This window comes from Rana temporaria, chromosome 7 (assembly GCF_905171775.1).
Source record: "Rana temporaria chromosome 7, aRanTem1.1, whole genome shotgun sequence".
Taxonomy (NCBI): Eukaryota; Metazoa; Chordata; class Amphibia; order Anura; family Ranidae; genus Rana; species Rana temporaria.
In genome coordinates this window covers 173828865-173848663 of record NC_053495.1, presented here as the reverse complement: position 1 = coordinate 173848663, position 19799 = coordinate 173828865, and the positions used below count along the sequence as shown (strand labels likewise).

Here is a 19799-nt window from a genome sequence, read left to right as displayed (position 1 = left end):
ATAAGCAAAAAAAATTCCAACAATTTTGGAAACAAATATAAAAAAACGAAATTCTAAATCAAATTCTGCCAAATTCTACATATTTTTGGTAAAAAAAAAAAAAAATTATATTATAATATATATATATATATATATACACACACACACACATATATACATACACACACACCTCAATAAGCGTATATTGATTGGTTTGTGCAAAAGTTATAGCATCTACGAACTATGGGATTATTTTTTGGGACTTGACCGAGCTCTTTTACATTGGTGTCTAGATCACAACACTAGCTGAACAGAATTACAATTCTCTTGGCAAGTAAAAAAAAGAGATTTTTAATACAGCTTACCTGTAAAATCTTTTTCTTGGAGTACATCACGGGACACAGAGCGGCATTCATTACTATATGGGTTATATGGAGTACCTTCAGGTGTACACACTGGCAATCTCAAACAGGAAATGCCCCTCCCTATATAACCCCCTCCCATAGGAGGAGTACCTCAGTTTTGTAGCAAGCAGTATGCCTCCCAAAATGGTCCTCAAAAAAGAGGGGTGGGAGCTCTGTGTCCCGTGATGTACTCCAAGAAAAAGATTTTACAGGTAAGCTGTATTAAAAATCTCTTTTTCTTTATCGTACATCACGGGACACAGAGCGGCATTCATTACTATATGGGATGTCCCAAAGCAATGCTTACAATGAGGGGAGGGAGAACATCTCCAAGACAAAAGGATTTAATTTAGAGATATACTCAAATCATAATAAATCCAACTTAGTTGAGAAAAATAAAATTTTTAAATTTAACTCGAACAAGAGGAGCCCCCGGAATCCGAGGGTCTCAAACTGCAGCCTGCAGCACTGCCTGCCCGAAGGCAGTATCAGTATTCCTTCTTACGTCCAACTTGTAGAATTTTGTAAACGTGTGGACAGAAGACCGGGTTGCCGCCTTGCAAACTTGAGCCATAGAGATCTGGTGGTGTGCTGCCCAGGAGGCGCCCATGGCTCTAGTAGAATGAGCCTTTAATGATACTGGAGGAGGCAACCCTTTCAAGCCGTAGGCCTGAGTGATTAATTGCTTAATCCACCTAGAAATGGTGGACTTTGCAGCTGCCTGCCCCTTCTTGGGCCCCTCCGGTAGAATGAACAGCACATCTGTTTTCCGGATCTTCTTTGTAGCTTTAAGATAGGCCTTCATGGCCCTGACAATATCCAAGGTATGCAGCAACCCTTCCTTTCTGGAAGTAGGTTTAGGGAAGAAGGATGGTAATACCAAATCCTGGTTCAAATGAAAACTGGATATGACCTTCGGTAGGAAGGAAGGATGAGGGCGGAGAACGACCCTGTCCTTATGAAAAACAAGATATGGTTCCTTACAGGATAAGGCCGCTAGCTCCGAAACTCTTCTTGCGGAAACTATGGCAACCAAAAATACTAACTTCCTTGTCAGTAGAACCAAAGGAATTTCAGCCAACGGCTCAAACGGTTGTTTCTGTAAACTTGACAGAACAAGATTTAAATCCCACGGACAAAGCGGGGATTTAACTGGAGGTCTAATACGTAAGACCCCTTGAAGGAAGGTCTTAACCAGCGAGTGGGTGGCCAGCGGCCGCTGAAACCACACTGACAGAGCAGAAATCTGTCCTTTGATTGTGCTTAATGCCAATCCTTTATCCACTCCTAGCTGGAGAAAACTTAATACTCTATCGATGGTAAATTTGCGAGAAAAGCCATCGCTTGGACTCACACCAGCCTACATAGGCCTTCCAGACCCTGTAATAAATCACCCTAGAGACCGGTTTCCTGGCTCTGATTAGGGTAGAGACTACTTTCTGAGACAGACCTCTACCCCTGAGAATCAGGGATTCAGCTTCCAGGCCGTCAAATTTAGATGCCGTAAGGCAGGGTGGAGGATCGGACCTTGCGATAGCAGGTCTGGCCGTAGAGGAAGAGTCCAAGGGTCTCCCACTACCATCTTTAGGATGAGTGAGTACCATGCCCTTCTGGGCCATGCTGGAGCTACCAGGATGACTGGTATGTGTTCCACCCGGATCCTGCGCAGCAGGCGGGGTAGTAACTGGAGCGGGGGAAACGCATAAAGAAGTTTGAACTGATGCCAAGGGCAAACCAACGCATCGGTTCCGCAGGCCATCGGATCCCTTGAGCGGGATATGAACCTGTCTAGCTTCTTGTTGAGTCTCGATGCCATGATATCCACGTCCGGCACTCCCCATCTTTGGCAGAGTGCTTGAAAGACTTGTGGATGCAGAGACCATTCCCCCGGCCATAGAGTCTGGCGGCTTAAGAAGTCCGCCTGAAAGTTGTCCACTCCTGGAATGAATATTGCCGATATGCAGGGCACATGCGCCTCTGCCCATAGGAGAATCAAGCTCACCTCTCTCTGAGCGGCTTGACTCCTGGTTCCCCCTTGGTGATTTATGTATGCCACGGCCGTGGCATTGTCTGATTGAATTCTCACCGGGAACCCCTGCAATTTTGACGTCCAAGCCCTGAGGGCTAGGGCTAGTCGAGCAGCTCTGAGCTCCAAGATGTTGATGGGCAACTGCTTCTCTGGCTTTGCCCAAGTACCTTGGCGAGTGCAACCATCCAAAATTGCTCCCCAGCCCGTCAGGCTGGCGTCTGTGGTCACTATCTTCCAAGCCACTGGGCTGAAAGACTTCCCCTTCAGTAGATTCTGAGGGTCTAACCACCAACACAGACTTTGTCGGACTCTTGATAAGAGCGGCAACGGGATATCCAAGGCCTGTGGCCTTCTGCTCCATGCTGACAGGATGGCTGCCTGTAGGATGCGAGTGTGGCTCTGGGCGTATGGTACCGCCTCGAACGTGGCCACCATCTTGCCTAGTAACCTCATACATAGGCGAATAGTCGGTTCTTTCTTGCTTAGAACCAGTAGGATTAATTCCTTGATGGCTTTTACCTTCCTCAGAGGTAGGAACACTCCTTGTTGTTCTGTGTCTAATCTCATGCCGAGATATTCCAACTGCCTTGTGGGCTGGAAAGCTGACTTTTCTCGATTTAGGACCCAGCCGAACCTCTCGAGGTATTGGACCGTGAGGGCCACTGCTCGCTCCAAGCCGGGAGACGAGTGGTCTATGACTAGGAGGTCGTCCAGGTATGCTAGGATCGTGACCCCTTGGATCCTTAGCTTGGCTAGGATCGGAGCTAGGACCTTCGTGAACACCCGGGGGGCCGTAGCCAACCCGAAGGGAAGCGCCACGAATTGGAAGTGACGCGAAGCCACCATGAAGCGTAGATATCTTTGATGTGGCTGATAAATTGGAACATGAAGGTAGGCATCCTTTATGTCTATGGACGCCATGAAGTCGTCCTTCTGGAGTGTGGCAGCTGCTGACCGCACGGATTCCATCCGAAATGAGCGGATCTTTAGATATGCATTTACCATCTTTAGGTCCAAAATTGGCCTGACATCTCCATTGGGGATGATGAATAGGTTGGAGTAGAAACCCAGCCCCTGTTCCAGGACTGGCCGGAATCCGAGGCGGATCGTTTGGAATCCTCGACTCCTGGAAATGAGGAGGAGGAAACCTTAGGAAATCTAATTTGTAGCCTGTGGTCACGGAAGACCGTACCCACTCGTCGGGAATGCTGGCTTCCCAAATCTCTGAAAAGAGTCGCAGCCTTCCCCCCACCTTCGTGGGTGGGGGCGCCCCTTCATAAGGTTGGCTTGGGGGCTGGTTTTGCTGGTTTGCGAAACCACTGCCTTTTGCCTCTAACAGCCTGTCCTTGTGATTTGCTGTTGAAGCCGAAGTTTGCTTTTGCAGGAGGCCGTCGATACTGCTTGGCATTAGAGGGCCCCTGCCCAGGGGAATACTGTCGTTTAAACGCAGGCCCCTGAACCTTCTTCTTAGTTGGCAAGAGAGTACTCTTGCCGTTTGAAATGGTCTGAATGTATTTATCTAGGTCTTCTCCGAAGAGTCGTCCTCCATGGAAGGGGAACCCTACCAGGAGCTTCTTGCATGGGGGCTCAGCCTCCCAGCTTTTTAACCATAAGAGTCTTCTCATATGGATAAGGGATAACGATAAACGTGACGCTTGCTGGATAGAATCCTTGATTGCGTCTACCGTAAAACATATGGCCTTAGGGACATCCGAAAATTCTTCTGCCTGCTGGGCAGGAATAAGTTTAAGCATCTGCTTAAATTGATCCGATAATGCTTGAGCGACCCCAATCGCAGCCACAGCTGGCTGTACTACTGCCCCTGCAGTAGTGAAGGAGTTCTTAAGTAGTGCTTCCAAGCGCTTATCAACTGGATCCTTGAACACCTGTATGTTTTCTACAGGGCATGTTAACGATTTGTTAACACATGAGATGGCTGCGTCCACTGCAGGAGTAGCCCATCTTTTGGAAAAATTTTCTTCCATAGGATATAGGACAGAGAACTTCTTAGGTGGTAAGAAGATCTTATCTGGCTTGTTCCAATCTTGGAACAAAACTCCCTCTAATAGAGGATGGATCGGAAACACAGCATTGCTTTGAGGCGCCCTCAGTGAGCCCAAAGCTGAAAACCGTCGATACCTGGAGATCTGGTACTGGCAAGTTGAATGCCCTATGGACCAAGTCCGACAATCCTTGAATCCACCAGCTCTCCCTCAGGGAGACTGCCCCAGACTCCTCTGTATCCGGATCTTCGATCCCTGAACCTACTTGGTCCTTGTCCAAGAGGTCGTCCAATTCCCCTGAGGAAAGGACCTCCTCTTCTGAGGGTCCGCGCTCGGGCGACGGAGATCTATTCCGCTTACTGCCCCGCATAGCTGCGGCTATCATTTTACCCATGCTTTTCTGCATCTCTTTTAAAGAGGTGAGTAATACCTCCTCCGTGACCATCTTAGGGTTGGACTGACCCGCGTCAGCTCCAGCCCCAGATCCCGATGGCCCCAAGGCTCCCTGTGGGGAAAGCAGCGGCATAGCATTGTCCGAGACCTCAGACTCTCTGGGGGAATCCCCACCTCTTGTACCCTTGTTTTTTGATGCCATGGTACAATACCGAGGTACACCTGCTACTTATTGGTACCTGGGACTTATAAATAGTTAAATGCCCAAACACCTGTTTGGGGGATAAAAAAAATGCTTCCTCTCCCCTAGATGACACCTTTTTTTTTTTTTTTTCAAAAAAAAATCTTTTTTTTTTTTTTTTTTTCAAATCTAGGAAAGAAAAAACATTCTGTCCCCCTGAGTAGTATTGCAAGAAAAACTATGAGATGGAAAAGAAACAGCCTATTCCTAGGCTTGAAAACAGTCTTTCTGAAGACTGCAATATTCTTTCTGGCCACTGTGTGTCCTCGGCGCCCCGTGCTTGCCGTTCTGGTCTTTCCTCCTCAGTTCCAAAGTATTGAATGAGCTATATGGAACAAACAAGGAAGGGCCGCCCCTTCCTTAAGCCACTGACCCGCCCTTCCCCCCCAGCAATCTCAAACAGGAAATGCCCCTCCCGACAGGGGGGGGGTGGGGTTGGGAGGAAGGGACCTCTCTGCTCCAGCAAACTGCAGCCTGCAGCCTGGAACCATGAGGAGGTCGGCGTTTTGCCTGCTTTGCAGGCCGTGAGGAGGAAGACTGAATGGAGCATCGCCTGGAGGCTTGCAGGTAAGCACAGCTCTCTGACACACACATATACTTTTATATCACAGGCCCCACTCAATGCTTTTCCAACACTACAAGGGAGGTCACATCTTATGGGGAATAATACATATAGAGCCATCCTATCTTTATGATATGTGACTAGTTTGCCAGATGCAGTGCATAACTTTAGGCATGTCCCCTGTGACCCCCCAGAAAAAACCTGCTAAGAACCAAGTTCCGCAAGTTTTTCCCCTCACTTACCTGCTCCATGCCGCAGGACTTTGCCAAGCAAGAGGCCCAATCTTCCCCCATCTCGGTGGGGATGTCTAGACCTTCAGGCCCTGGGTTCCTATGAAGGATCCACTGTCCTGGGCCCATATAGCACTCTGGCAACAGAAACATTAGGCACCCAAAGGTTTCTAAGTTCTGGGCCCAGGGTCCAGCTCTCTAAAAAGAAAAGCATTATGGGCTATACCCCAAGGGTTTGGGGTCCGGTTACTGACCACTTTAGCGCTGAGGCTTTTTTGGACAGAACCGGTTAGCTCACCTAATCCCAAGGATGTGGAGGCAAGCTAAACCATGACTAACACCTAAGACACTGGCGGAAAAACTGAGGTACTCCTCCTATGGGAGGGGGTTATATAGGGAGGGGCATTTCCTGTTTGAGATTGCCAGTGTCTACACCTGAAGGTACTCCATATAACCCATATAGTAATGAATGCCGCTCTGTGTCCCGTGATGTACGATAAAGAAATACACACACACACACACACACACACACACATATATATATATATAAATAAAATGCTTCAGATATTTTTATTGCATCTGTGAATTTTGTCTGGAGCCAAGCTTTAAAAAAGTGAAAAAAAACACATCTCTGTAAATGAATCAACAAACATCATGGATGCATTCGTTTTTTTTCAGTTTTTTTTTTTTTATCATTTCCATCTGGGAACTGCTACATAGTACAGCGATCACCTCTGCGGTGCTATTCAGTGTTAATTTTGGGAGCAAATATCGATTTAGTTTTAGTCTTAGGACTAAAATGGCATTTTAGTTTTAGTCCCATTTTAGTCTTCTGCAATTGTTTAAGTCGTATTTAGTCGACTAAATCTCCAGTACATTTTAGTCAACCAAAACTAATTTTATTCATCTAAAATCTAATGGGTGTAGTTAAAAAATTGTAATGCATTACTTAAGCATTTCTCAACAATTTCCCAACTCATTATATACTGTTGGAGCGAAAAATGTAATATGTTAATTATTTATGGTATTGAGGTATGAACATGCACTACGGACCAGTGTTAATTTTGACATCAAATTTCAATCTAGTTTTAGTCTAATGCCGCGTACACACGATCGTTTTTCGGCATGGAAAAAACTTTGTTTTAAAAAAAAAAATATTTAAAATGATCGTGTGTGGGCTTCACATCATTTTTTTATTTTTTTTCGGCTTCTGAATTTTTTCGAGCATGCTGCATTTTTTAACGACGTTTTAAACTGTCGTTTTTCGGGTTGTAAAAAAATGATCGTGTGTGGGCTAAAACGACGTTAAAAACCCGCGCATGCTCAGAAGTTATGAGACGGGAGCGCTCGTTCTGGTAAAACTACCGTTCATAATGGAGTAAGCACATTCATCACGTTGCAACAGACAGAAAAGCGCAAATCGCCTTTTACGAACACAAAATCAGCTAAAGCAGCCCAACGGGTGGCGTCATCCGCATGGAACTTCCCCTTTATAGTGCCGTCGTACGTGTTGTACGTCACCGCGCTTTACTTGAGCATTTTAAAAAAACGATGGTGTGTGGGCAACGTCGTTTTAATGATGAAGTTGGAAAAACTTCTTTTTCTACATGCCGAAAAACGTCTTTTTTTCATGCCGAAAAATTATTGTGTGTACGCGCCATTAGTCTTTTGATAAAATGCCATTTTAGTTTTAGTCATCTCAATTGTTTTAGTAGACTAAAAATGGTATTAAGTTAGTCGACTAAAATGTTTTAGTCAGTTTTAGTAGACAAAATGAACAGTGGTGCTATTGTGTTCTAACAAGGGAAGCCCCCCCCCCGGCCAGAACACTCCGATTGGGAGCCAATAGGCGGACCTTTTTTGATCATGCCCCCGTGACAGATGGCTTTTGTCTGGCCAGCTGGCAGTACACACGGGTTGAATGTTGGCCTGTTTCTATTGAACCGACATTCGGCCTGTGTGTACGGTATTACTTGCCTCAATTGCTGCGCCCAACCCAAAGCTGATCTCTCTACAAAAGGGGTATCGAATTAAAATTCACGAGGGGTTCAATTAGCAATTTTCCTCCAGCAGAGGTCCACATCTCATGCTACACTTCCCATCCCCCCTCCTGCAATACTTGAACTCAGTATCCTCAGTCTTCCCTTCACATAGGGGTACTCAGTCACCCCCATCAAATCACATACCCCCTTTACATCAGTTTTCTCAGCCCCCCCCCCCCCCCCTTTACATCACAGTCGCGCCCTCCCCAAAATCCTTGACATCAGTCTCCTTATTCACATCAGGGACCTTAGTCCCTTCTTCAAATCACATAGCGCCCCCATCGCCATTTACATCAGTGTCCTCAGTCCACCCTTTACATCACAGCCCCCTCCCCCAAATAAATACTTGACATCTGTGTCATCAGTCCCCCTCTTCATATCATCCCCCTTTACATTAGGGTGTCCTCAGTCCCCCCATCCTTGATATCAGTGGCCTCAGTCCCCCTTTGACACAAGTACACCTGCACATCACAACCCACCCTTCACATCACAGCCCCCTGAGCAGTCCTACTTTGCACAGCAGGGAGGTACGACAGGTTTGGATAGAGGGTAGAATATATGCAATTTTTTTAATGTCAACAATCAGGCGATTGGCTTCACCAAAGTGAAAATTTCAGTGCCGAAATGGAAAATTTAGAATGCACCCGTGTTGCATTTTTGATGCCTTTTTTGAGTCACATGACCTATGAAAAACGCACCATAAGCCAGGTAAAATCAGGTCCTTTCTCGGCAGCCATTATAGGCACTATTTTTTCCTTTCGGCGCAACGTTGAAAACACTGGCCCGGATTCAAGAAGCAATTGCGCCTGTGTAACCATAGTTACACAGCGCAATTGCTTACTTGCCCCGGCGTAACGAATGCTCCCGATTCAGGAACCTCGTTACGCCGACTGCAGCCTAAGATATGCGCGGCATAAGGCTCTTATGCCCGCATATGTTAGGCTGCATTCTTGCGATGGCCGCTAGGTGGCGTTCCCGTTGTGCTCAGCGTATAGTATGCAAATTGCATACTAACGCCGATTTACAACGTTACGCGAGCCCTGCGTACGCAGTTTACGTCGTTTCCGTACGGCGTTTTTCGCGCAAGGCTGCCCCTGCTATTAGCAGGGGCAGCCAATGTTACGTATACCCGTCGTTCCCGCGTCGCGAAATTTCAAATTTACGTAGTTTGCGTAAGTGATTCGTGAATGGCGCTGGACGCCATTCACGTTCACTTTGAAGCAAATGACGTCCTTGCGACGTCATTTGCCGCAATGCACGTCGGGAAAGTTTCCCGACGGAGCATGCGCTCTACGATCGGCGCGGGAACGCGCCTAATTTAAATGATTCCCGCCCCCTACGGGATCATTTAAATTGCGCGCGCTTACGCCGGGCATTTTGCCGGCGCGCCCACGCAATTTACGGAGCTACTGCTCCGTGAATCAAGGGCAGCGCAGTAAATTTGCGGGGGCGCAGGGCAAAAACGTTGCCCTGCGCCTCCGTAAAAAAAGCGCAAATCTACCTGAATCCAGCCCACTATTTTCAGCCGATAACTTTCGGTTGCTAGGACCACCCTGCGTCTCAGCAACCAATCACAGCTAGTTAACTTGGAAGTGAGGCAGCTCCCTCCCAGGCCTACCATGTCCCCCTCCCTCTACTCTACTGTGAAGAGGACAGTGGTGTCAATCATTTTGGTCTGCAGTCGACTCCAAGTCATGGCTTGGTATCGGGTCAATTGGTGATCACAAGACTAGGAAGTCCATGTAACGCCTCTGATATTATGAACTTTTGATGAGCCGAGACACGCATACACACTAATAAATGTATACATAGTACACCCAAACCACAATGAAAAAGATGCCACGGAAACCACCATACAAGCTCAAGCACTTTGATGCATCCCTTAACAATGCCAAAATACAATGGCCTGGAATGAAGGCTTTCCAAGTCGCACCACAAAGATCAAACCAAAGACAACACCGGCACGCTGGCTGCAGATTTATTTCGTTTATAATAAGAGGCTGATTTTGCTGGCAGGAATGTCAGACAGGTAACATGCCATGCATATCATCACTCTTCTCCTAGAATAACATGTAATCACACGGAGAGGACAGGCAATTAACAGATATTACTCAGCGTCTGCGCCACAAAACCGGTTACCCTCTCCCTGACCCACATACAGGGATATGACTGGAAAAACCAGAAGCCAACAATGGCGATGTCTTCCATGAAACAAAAATACACAGAACTACGTTTTATTGGTCATTAACAGTTTCCTACTGAAAATCATCAGACATTACTCATACATAAGCTGATCTCCAGACTCCAACTAATGCAGTTATGTATTCATTTGAAGCTGAACTCCAGCCTTACCTTCTATGGTTAACAGTTGTACAGGAATCTGAGCTTCCCACAGTGTGCATCAGAAGCTGCAGCAAATCTAATAGAGCCAGGGGTCAAGTCCTGGGGGAAAAAAAAAAGTGTGGGAACTCCCACCCAAGATCCACTCCCCTACCAACAAAAAAAAATGATGGGGGTGGGTGGTATGTAGATGAGAGGGGTGCGGAGTGTATGGGGGTGGGTGGTATGTAGATGAGAGGGTGTAGTGCAATTGGGGATGGTCTAGTCCTGCAAAGGGAACGGTGTTCCTGCTGTGAAAAAAGTGCAGGGACGCCGTTCCCATGCGTTCCCGAAGGACTCAAGCCCTGGATAGAGCCCACCTCATTTCCCGGCAGCATCACGGTCCCCATCCTTTTTGGTAGCCAATTTTTCCAGGGACCAGGGGGTGGGGGGTGGAACAGTCTTTAGCCCCCCTAAACACGACAATCACCCTTTACATTGTCCACATTTCCCCATCACAGCCCCCCCCCCTTTTAAATTACAGTGCCTCCCCATTACATGAATGTAAAGCGGCACTGTAATGGATTATGGTGTCTCGCTTTACAGAACAGTCCCCTTTGCGAAAAAATAAAAGCCCATAACCCCAATCGCATTCTGCGGTCCACCAATCAAAACCTCCTCCAGATACCCAAAGCTAGATACAAGTCCAAAGGAGATCGAAGATTTGCAGTCCAGGGACCTCGCCTGTGGAATGCACTACCAACCACCATCCGACTCGAGTCGGACCACTTGGCCTTCAGGAGAAAGATTAAAACCCATCTCTTCTGAGGTCAAGGGGTTCCTTACCCAGGGAATGGAAACAGCGCCCAGAGGCGATTCAGTTCGCATGTGTTGCGCTTTACAAGTCTCTCTCTCTCTCTTTATATTATAGTGCCCCTAGCAATAACCCCACCCAGCACAGTGCCCCCCTGCAGTAATGTCCTGCCCCACTCCTCTCTAAAATCACACTGCCCCTGCTTTGTCACATATGGTGACCCATCACATTTGGCCACCCGCTGGAGTGCGCATGCGCGACGCCGCCATATGCGTTCCAACACTTTTACAAATGTGATGGGTAGCCGAATGTGACGAAGAATATAGCTAGAGAATTTAGCTGAAAGGAATTTGTGAACGTTTTAGCAATTGCTTTTCGATGAGAATTTAGCATTTGTAAAAGTGTTGGAACGCATATGGCGGCGTCGCGCATGTGCACTTCAGCAGGTAGCCAAATGTGATGGGTCACCATATGTGACGAAGCACCCCATTTCAGTTCTCTGCCTCCCCTGCACAGTCCTACCTTTGGTAGGGCAGAGGCAGTTATCAGCCTGTGTGTGCTCTCCTACGTATCCCGCCTCGCCAGTCAGGTCATCTTATCAGCAGGGCACGGGAGGAGCTGCAGATCTGGTCAGAGGGTGGGATCTGCCCAACTTACCATTTTTAACAAGTGGATTATTACCCACTTGTAAATATGAAGAGAGTCCCACTCCTTGTGCAGATCTCCAGCTCCTTCCCGCCCCCTGCCGATGGGATGACATCATCAGTGGTGTGGGAGACCTGGGAGAGAACACGGGCTGAGTGGCACGGCGGCACAGCAGGAGATGAGCAGCAACTGCAGTCTGTGATAGCGAGAGATCATTAGGACCCAGGAGCTCTGACACTAGAGCTTATAAGCCCTTTTCCAACATGGCTCCTGTTATGCCTGAAGGAGTGCATGCTCCGTAAACGCATCGCCTATTGGTCCACCGCCAACTCGGATGTGTCGTCATCCACCCGGCTCTCTGTGTGCTTGAGGTCCAGGAAGCGTCGGCAACCACCAGCGCAACCCACTCCACTTCACCAGCCAACGGATGTACTTTCTTCCTGGACGTTCTGACAACCTATGCCTGTTTTAATCTAAGGCCTCGTACACACGACCGGATCTATCCACTGGGATTGATCCGCGGATCAGTTCCAGCAGACAAATCCGGTCGTGTGTAGGCCCGAGCGGACATTTTTCGGCGGAGATTTCTCCAGCCGACGAATTTCCAGCGGATAAAAATTTCTTAGTATGCTAAGAAATCTATCCGCTGGAATCCAGTCCAGTGGATTGATCCGGTCGTCTGTACAGACTCACCGGATCAATCCGTCCGCTCTCCTCCCTCGCATGCATCGTAATGATTAGACGCATGCGTGGAAGTACTTACCTTCCAGCGTCGTGCACGTCGCGTGCACGACACGTCACCGTGGATGGATTCCGCGCGGATTTCGATCTGATGGTGAGTACAGCCATCAGATCCAAATCCGCCAGAGGATTTATCCGCTGGGAACGGTCCGGCGGACCGTTTCCAGCGGATATCCTCTGGTGTGTACGAGGCCTTACTCTTGTGAGTATGTTCGCTTATTTTGCGCAATAAAATTATTTTCTACACTGCACTTAGAGTGGCACCCCTGTGCTTTTTTTCTCAGCTATCCAAAGAGTTGCTTCTCATCTTCAAATTATTTCTTCTAAAGTTCCCCCATGTTTTAGGTACCCATCAGTGTGTTGGGTCTACACTGAGGCTGGTGCAAGCGCCAACTTTTCTCTATGTAATCGTAATACTGGGGTCTATAAGACCCGCAGAGCTTACAATCAAGCAGGCTGACAGTGCAGTGGGAGCCGTACTAATCCCGACATGTAAATGACAGACAGGTGTAATGTATAACAAAACCAGAATAATAGAACGTTGTTCTCCTCAAAGCAGAATGTAGAACTGCATTACCATTGCCAGTATATTGTGCTCACAGTTTAACTTTAAATAGCCAAAGTGTAAAAATGGAAAAGCATTTTCTCCTCATTATTTCACCTTCTATGTCTTTTGTTCAAACAATTTGCAAGTAAAGCGGACTAAGCGTGCTACGCGCTGGAATTAGGAAAAGGCTGATATCACGGAGACAATATGGCAGACAGCCAGAGGTGGATCGGAAATGAATCTCATTAATCTTGGTGCTTATAGCGAGATAAATGGTATGTCACATTTTCCAGTACGAATTCCCAGTGCTCCATTGTACATTCCAAGGAAAGGTGTGAAGGGCAAGGATATATATAGCATGTCTGTTCAATGTGGGGATCTTTTTTATAGATTTCTCAAACATAAAGTAAAGTAAACTGGCTACATGACATTGCCAACTTTATTCTGGGGAGGGGGGGGTAAAATCTGGGATCAGTCTTATCCCACGTAGATGGCACCATTAGCTAACAGAGCGATTCAGAGTCAGACTGCATAATGATTATCGAATTAGAACTTAAAAAGGAGTTGTAAAGGATGAAGGTTTTAACTTAAAGCGGATGTCCGCTGAAAAAAAAAAATATTAAAAGCCAGCAGCTACAAATACTGCAGCTGCTGACTTTTAATATTAGGACACTTACCTGTCCTGGAGTCCAGCGCCGTCCGCAGCAGAGGACGAGCGATCGCTCGTCACTCTGCTGCCCTCCGCCATCCTCGATGAGGGAACCAGGAAGTGAAGCGCTCCGGATTCACTACCCGGTTCCCTACAGCACATGCGCGAGTCGTGCTACGCCTGCCGATTGGCTCCCGCTGTGTACTGGGAGGGGGGTGACGTCATGCCGCAGTCTGCCCGAGACTGTGTGGCCGGAAGTGGGTGCAAATACCCAAAAGTGCTCTGGTCAGGAAGGGAGCAAATTCTTCCAGCATAGGATGCATGGAGGTGAAAAAACAGGAAGGTTTACAACTCCTTTAATGTCTATACATGCTTTTGTTCATTCAAAGGGACATGCAACAGACACGTCTGGTTAAATCTGCATTTGAATGAATCTGAAAACATTGTGCAACCCCAACACATACAGAGATGAGTCTATAACTATACTGTAGCCATCATGTGGGTATGCTGCTGAGTAAAAGCACCACCACAACCACAAAGAAAAAACAGAACTAGCAAGTACAGGGAACCAAAGTTCCCAACTACCTGTATTCATTACAACTACCTGTAACTACCTGGATTCATTACACCTATCGTATATACTCGAGTATAAGCCGACCCGAATATAAGCCGAGGCACCCAATTTTACCACAAAAAAAATGAGAAAAAACGTATTGACTCGAGTATAAGCCTAGGGTGTCCATCTGCATGCCCTACTGTGCCCATGCCTCACTGTGCCCATGACTAGACTTACGTTTAACATGGGAGTATATAGAAGGGGTGCCCGGCTTTGAGAAATCGGTGCTCCCTGGCCGTAGGTCCCCCAGACAGCAAACTTTGCACACTTGTAGAGGAGAACTGGGGCTACATGTGTGCCAAGTTTCCGGCTGGTACCAGGTCCCCAAAATTACCAGAGAAATTACTGTTTAACATGGGAGTCTATGGAAGGGGTGCCCAACTTTGAAAAATTGGTGCTCCCCGTCTGTAGGCCCCCCAGAATACAAACTTTGCACACTTGTAGAGAAAGAGTGGGGGCTATATGTGTGTCCCCAAATTCTGTGAGATCAGGCGCAAAAAGGTGACTCGAGTATAAGCCGAGGGGGGCATTTTCAGCACAAAAAAAATGTGCTGAAAAACTCGGCTTATACTCGAGTACATACGGTATTTATCATGTACGATGGACTGAAACAACCAACCAGCAGAGATTTAACCACTTGCTGCCCGCCAATGACAGATTGACGTTGGCAAAGTGGTTTCCTCAGGATATTGAGCCGCTGCGTGCCCCCGGTTATCAGCACAGCCCCCCCCCCCCCCCCCCCGAGGATGCCCACTGGACCACTGTAAAACAGTGTATAAATGGACCCCTGTAAAACAAAGGTAAGCCACCCTAGACCACCAGGGATACACAAATAATGGATGCCAATCAGTGCCCGCAATGGATGCCAATCAGTGCCCACAATGGGCATCACTGATTGGCAGGCATTGTTTGGCACTGATTGGCATCCATTAGTACAACACATACGTTAGTGCCACCTATCAGTGCCCATCTATGCCCATCCGTGCCACCTATCAGTGCCCATCCATGTCGCCTATCTGTGCCCATCCGTGCCGTTTTTAAAGGTGACCATCTGTGCCGCCCATCAGGGCTGCATATTAGTGCCCATCAATGCCACCTCATCGGTGCCCATCAGTGCAGTACTATCAGTGAAGGAGAAAACGTATTTATTTACAATGTTTTATAACTGAAACAAAAAAAACTTTTTTTTTTACGAAAAAAAAATGGTAATTTTTTATAATTTTTTTTGCAGGAAAAAAAAAAAAAAAATCACAGAGGTGATCAAATACCACCAAAAGAAAGCTCTATTTGTGGGTACAAAATGATAAAAATGTAGTTTGTGTACAGTGCAGCACGACCGCGCAATTGTCATTCAAAGTTAAAAATTGGTCTGGGCGGCAAGGTGTATAAGTGCCCTGTATGGAAGTGGTTAAAGGAGGACATCTGGAAAGTGTCAAGAAGCTGGCAGCGTGGTGGCTGAATCAGAAGAAAAAAAAAACATTTCATCAAGCTGCAGGTGCGAGGGATATTTTAAGTTTCACTTGTGTACGGCTCAATATGAAATGTTTACCGACTGCAAAGCTAAACACATATGTGATGTATTTAAGCCTCGCCGTGGTATGGATTCTATTAGACATGTGGACTCCCTTAATTACACATGGTCACAAGAAGAGTTTCCATTACTGAGATCTGATAGTCTGGACCACAAAATACGCACTGCAGGCAAGAACAGGTCACCGTGTCCAACCCGTCCACTACACCACTTGTATAAGCTGGGGTCACAAGGGGGCAATAGGGCCCATATCACATGTGATTATTAAAAGGGGTTTTAAAGGTTCGTTTTTTTTATTTTCTAAAGAGGTTCCAATAAGCTAGTGCATTGTTGGTTCACTTACCTCCTTCTTCGATTTCCCGTCGAAATGTTTTTTTTTCCCCCCTTTGTCTGAATTTCTCACTTCCTGTTTCTCCTCAGTAAGCTTGCCCCATCATCTGGCTGGGGGTTAGTCAGCGTGCTCGCCCCCTTGCTTTGGGATTACATCCCTCCATGGAGACTCAGTGGAGCCCAGAGGAGAAACCCTGAATGTCTCATTAAAGAGAACCTGACACCTAAAAATCACTCTTTGTCCCCTATGTGACTGAAAAAAGTTACACCCAAGCACATAAAATGCCCACCCCCCCCAAAAAAAAAAAAAAAAAAAAAAAAAAAGAGGCCCCCCCCATCCGCACATACGAACGGGTCAGGGGCGCCCACGTTTAAAACCGTTGATTGCCATACAGGTTACATATCACTGTGCACGCCAGAGTGAGAGCAATAATTCTAGTCTCCTTTGTAGCACTTAACTGATGACCTAAAAGGGGATTTTGAAGCATCGCCCGTTGAAAATATAGGGTACTGAACTTTGTCACCATTTTATGGGTGCACACAAAATGTAAGATTTTACATGTTGGGTAACAATTTACTCGGTGCACCCTTTTATATTCTACCAAAAATGTACGTTTATTGTGTTAGTTTGCCCTAAAATTCACTTTAGTGTGTTTTTCGTTGGCGTTTTGCATTTCCTAGACCTTTGCGGTAATATCAAGTAACATAAAAAAAATTGGAACTACCACAATTTTTTTCTCTAGGGTATCTGCTTTAAGAAAAAATAGAACGTTTGGAGATTTATGTAATCTTCAGGTCTAAAAAAAAAAACAAACACACAGACACACCTCTGAGTGAAAGGGTTAAGGCTCCATTCACACCTAGGCAGACAAATTCGCCGCAAATCGCGGTACAAACAGCGGCGTTTTGTACCACGATTTGCGGCGACAAAACGCCGGTATTGTCCGCCTAGATGTGCCCCAGATTGACCCCCTCTATGGAGATGCTTCCCATCTCCTAGCCGAACGCCGTAAAGCCGCCTGAAAAAAAGGTCCGGGACCTTTTTTCAGGCGGCAGGCGTCCGGCGTTCAGCGTGGAGATGTGAACCATCTCCATAGAGGGATATGTGTTTTCATCCCTCTGGCGGCAGCGGCGTAGCACTACAGGCGTAAAGACGCCTAGGTGTGAATGGGGGCTAATGCACACTGAGAAGCTCACAATGTGCAGTAAGCAATTTAAAGGGGTTGAAAACCCACAGGGTGAAACGTGCATGAAGGTGAAAAACCTATTGTGAGGCAGCTGCCCCCCAGAGCCCCCCTTTTACTTACCAGAGCCAGATCGTTCCAGCGACGGGGACAAGCACAGCAGCTCCAGCCACTGTCTCGGGGTCCTCATTGGATAGATTGAGAGCAGCAGGAGCCATTGGCTCCCGCTGCTCTCAATCAAATCCAGTGACATGGGAGCCGGGGACGGAGCAGTGTCCTGCTGTCTGTGTCAATGGACGCAGCAGGACTCAGGAGCGTGCCCGCACGAGTGCCCCCATGGAAAGCGGCTCTTCGAGGGGGGCACTCGAAAAGAGGAAGAGCCAGGGGCATGGTGGGGGGACCCCAGAAAAGGAGGATCGAGGCCACTATGCAAAACCCTTGCATAGGAGGCTGCAGGTATAACGTTTGTAATTAACCACTTGCCAACCAGGCCAATTCTGACACTTCTCTCTACATGTAAAAATCATAATATTTTTGCTAGAAAATTATACAGAACCCCCAAACATTATATATGTTTTTTAGCAGACACCCTAGAGAATCCAATGGTGATCATTGCAACTTTTTATCTTGCACGGTATTTGTGCATTTTTTGGGGAAAAAAAACGTTTCATGCTTAAAAAAAAAAAAAAAGTGAAGTTAGCCCAATTTTTTTGCATAATGTGAAAGATGAAGTTACGCCAAGTAAATACGCTCGTGGAATGGCGCAAAACTTCGGTACTTAAAAAACCCCATAGGCAATTTTTTTTACTGGTTATATGTTTTGAGTTACAGAGGAGGTCCAGGGCTAGAATTATTGCTCTCGCCCCAACGTTCGTGGCGACACCTCACATGTGTGGTTTGAACACCGTTTTCATATGTGGGCGGGACTTTCGTATGTGTTCGCTTTTGCGTGCGAGCTCACAGGGACAGGGGCACTTAAAAAAATATATATGTATGTTTTTGTTAATTTTACTTACTTTTTTTTATTTTGACACTTAAAAAAAAAAAAAAAAAATTATCACTTTTATTCCTATTAGAAGGAATGTAAACATCTCTTGTAATAGGAATATGACCTGATCAAACCTCTTTACAGTGAGATATGGGGTCAAAAAGACCCCACATCTCACCTCTAGGCTGGGAAGCCTAAAAAAAAAAAAAAAAAAAAAAAAAAAAACCCATCACCACTTCCTAGCCGAAGCGGCGCAGTTTTTTTGAATGCAGAGGCCGGGCGTGACGTCATAACATCGCGCAGGCCTCCGATGATCATAGAGACTCCGGCGACCATCTGGTCCACTGGGAATCTCTATGGTCAAGAACCGGGGCCGGCGGATCCTCTTCACCGACCCCTCAGGTGAGTCGGTAGAAGCACCGGAGGGCGGCAGGACGTCCCCTCTCGCCACCCGTAAAAACGATCAAGCGGCAGAACAGCCACTAAAATCGTTCTTATGGTGTAGGGAATCGCCGGCCGAAAACGGCAATATCTGAATGATGCCTGTAGCTGCACCCATCATTTTGATATACCCCCACAAAGCAAGTGGTTAAGGAAAAAAAAACACCTTTAGCCCAGGTTTACAGCTGTGAAAATGAAGCCGTGCAAGATCAGCTGAATTCGCCACGATTTTAGAGACATCTGTGCATGTTTCTGCATAGATGTCAATGTAAATCGGGCCTCAAAAAAAAAAAAAAATGCAAAAAGTAGTACAGAAACTACTTTTTGAAATCGGTGCAGCACCGCACCAATTAGGACGGTGAGATTACCGCCAAATCGCACGTCACCAGTGTGAACCAGGGCTTACAATCAATAAGTACAGAGCCTGTACAAGACTGAATGCAAGGCTGGAGTTCAGCTTCGAGTAGTGTGGTCAGTTTAGATGTACATTGGGCCAGATTCTCAAAGGGCTTACGACGGCGCAACGCCATTTGCGTCGTCGTAAGTCCTAATCTGGCCCGGCGTATCTATGCGACTGATTCTTAGAATCAGTTACGCATAGATATCCATTAGATCCGACAGGCGTAAGGCTCTTACGCTGTCAGATCTTCGATGCATTTTTTTTCCCGCCGCTAGGTGTCGCCGACGTCGTTTTCCCCGTCGTCTATGCAAATTAGGTATTTACGCGAGATTCCCGAACGCATGCGCGGTCGACGCAGAGAATTTACGACGTTTTCGTAGCTTTTGCTATATGAGGGGTGACCAACATTAAGTATGGCCGTCGTTCCCGCGTCAAAATTTAAAAAAGTACGTCGTTTGCGTAAGTCGTCCCGTGAATGGCGCTGGACGCCATTTACAATAATGTCGAAACCAATGACGTCCATGCGACGTCATTTAGCGCAATGCACGTCGGGAAATTTTAGGGACGGCGCATGCGCAGTACGATCGGCGTGGGAACGCGCCTAATTTAAATGATCCACGCCCCCTACCTGGATCATTTGAATTAGGCGGGCTTGCGCCGGAGAATTTACGCTACGCCGCCGCAACTTTACAGGCAAGTGCTTTGTGAATC

At 46.9% G+C, this 19799-nt stretch overlaps 1 protein-coding gene across 2 annotated transcripts in view; it reads right to left on the bottom strand.

Annotated features, from left to right (window-relative positions):
• Nucleotides 1-19799, bottom strand: part of FAF1 (Fas associated factor 1) — a 375519-nt gene that overhangs the window by 331051 nt on the left and 24669 nt on the right. The window lies entirely within an intron of this gene.